Source organism: Cebus imitator, unplaced genomic scaffold (genome assembly GCF_001604975.1).
Source record: "Cebus imitator isolate Cc_AM_T3 unplaced genomic scaffold, Cebus_imitator-1.0 Scaffold651, whole genome shotgun sequence".
NCBI classification, from domain to species: domain Eukaryota; kingdom Metazoa; phylum Chordata; class Mammalia; order Primates; family Cebidae; genus Cebus; species Cebus imitator.
The window spans coordinates 396,393-399,052 of record NW_016107966.1 but is presented as its reverse complement, the minus strand read 5'-3'; positions in this window follow the sequence as shown (position 1 = coordinate 399,052).

Below are 2,660 nucleotides of genomic sequence, written 5' to 3'. Positions count from 1 at the left end.
TTTTTGAGACAGAGTCTTAGTCTGTCACCAGGCTGGGATGCAGTGGCATGATCTCAGCGCACTGCAACCTCTTTCTCCCAGATTCAAGCGATTCCCCTGCCTCAGCCTCCTGAGTAGCTAGAACTACAGGCACGTGTTACCACACCTGGCTAATATTTTGTATTTTAGTAGAGAACAGGGTTTCACCATGGCCAGGATGGTCTTGATCTCCTGACCTCGTGATCTGCCCGCCTCGGCCTCCCAAACAGCTGGGATTATAGGTATGACCCACTGCTCACAGCCTAGCCTAGTTTAAACATGCTCAGAACACTTACACTGGCCAAAGCCTATTTTGTAATGAAGTGTTGAATATCTCATATAACTTATTGAATACTGTACTGAAAGTGAAAAACAATGTTTGCATGGATATTCAAAGTACGGTTTTTAATGAATGCATATTGTTTTCACACCATCATAAAGACAAAAAATTGTAAGTCAAACCATTATCAGGAACCATGTACTAAAGTAATTATCCAGTTGACCAAAAAAGTCCTTGCAGCTCATTATCCCCTGGGTAAAAACACTGCGCAGTGCTGGCAAACAACACGTCCTATGAATGATCTAGTGTGCAGGGACAGGGCAGTGAGTTTCAGCTCCTCTTCCTCTGCTGTCAATCTGGCAGTTTCTCTTTTTGTAAAATGAAGCCAATATTTTCTGCCTGCTTCCTGGAATATAGAAAGGTTCTGGCCAGGCGTAGTGGCTCACGCCTGTAATCCCAGCACTTTGGGGGGCCAAGGCAGGCAGATCATCCTGGTCAGCATGGTGAAACCCCTGTCTCTACTAAAAAAAAAAAAAAAAAAAAAAAATTAGTTGGGTGCGGCAGCACCGCCCTGTAATCCCAGCTACTCAGGAGGCTGAGGCAGGAGAATCACTTGAACCCTGGAGGCGGAGGTTGCAGTGAGGAGAGATTGCACCACTGCACTCCAGCCTGGATGACAGAGCGAGACTCTGTCTCAAAAATAAAAACTAAAATTAAGAGAAAGGTTCTAACATACTATCTTTTATTATACAGAAAAAGAATAAATTGGCTAGGCGCAGTGGCTCACATCTGTAATCCCAGTACTTTGGGAGGCCAAGGTGGGTGAATCACTTGAAGTCAGGAATTCGAGACCAGTCTCTACTAAATACAAAAAAATTAGCTGGGCATGGCGTTGGGCGCTTGTAATCCCAGCTACTTGGAAGGCTGCAGCAGGTGAAATTGCTTGAACCCGGGAGGCGGAGGCTGCAGTGAGCTGAGATTGCACTATTGCTCTCGAACCTTGGCAACAGAGTGAAACTCCGTCGAAAGAAAAAGGAAAGAAGGAAGGAAGGAAAGAAAGAAAGAAAAAGAAAGGAAAGAAAGAAATAAAGGAGGGAGGAAGGGAAGGAGGGAAGGAGGGAGGGAGGGAAGGAGGGAAGCAGGGAAGGAAGGAAGGAAGGAAAAAAGAAAGAAAGAGAAGGAAAGAAAGAAAAGAAAAAAAGAAAGAAAGAAAGAAGAAAGAAAAAGAAAGAAAGAAAGGAAAGACAGAAAGAAAGACAGAAAGAAAGACAGAAAGACAGAAAGAAAGACAGAAAGAAAGACAGAAAGAAAGAAAGAAAGAAAGAAAGAAAGAAAGAAAGAAAGAAAGAAAGAAAGAAAGAGACAAAAGAAAAAAATTCTGGTTGGGTGTGGTGGCTCATGCCTGTAATCCCAGCACTTTGGGAGGCCGAGGAGAGCAGATCATGAGGTCAGGAGTTCAAGACCAGCCTGGCCAACATAGTGAAACCCCGTCTGTACTACAAATACAAAAAATTAGCTGGGCATGGTGGTGGGCACCTGAAATCCCAGCTACTTGGGAGGCTGAGGCAGGAGAAGCGCTTGAACCCAGGAGGCGGAGGTTGCAGTGAGCAGAGATCGCGCCACTGCACTCCAGCCTGGGTGACGGTGAAAGGCTCCATCTAAATAAAAAAAGAAGAAGAAATTCTATCAACTAAATATATTTACAAATCAAAATGCTCTTTAATCTATTTATACTTATTTTGCATAATTGTGTTATTATATGTAATTTCTTTATAGAAGAAAAACACTGACTAAAAAATACCCAGATAGTCTTTATCCTACCTAATACTTGCAGGGAAATTCATGTGTAACCACCTTTTCAGCAATAAAGTCATTAAATAAGAATCTTTTAATTTTCCATTAATCCTCCCATTTTCCTTCATCTCATCCTGCACAGGGACTTTGACTAAAGAGAAACCATTCTGGCAGAAGAATTATGACAAATGGTGCTGACACTTTAGATTACAGCCTTCTATTTTGCTGATTCTCCTTCCCAGCCCCTCCTTCTTTCTTTCTTTTTTATTTTTTTTAATTTTCAGAGTAATTTTACTCACATTACAAATCAGTTAATTTTTACAACAATCATGCAACATAGGCTGAAGAGGTATTACTGTCCACATTTTTCATTTGATAAAACTAAAGCAGATAAAGACAGATTGCAAAGGGAACCAGCCATATAACACATGTTCCTTGGCTGCCAACATTGTTTTTTTCCAACCAAGGGAATGGAAAAATCAGCACAAATGGAGGCAAGAAAACTAGAGAGCTTTAGGCCCGGAAAAGTGGCTCATGCCTGTAGTCTGTGAACCCCAAATATCTGAGA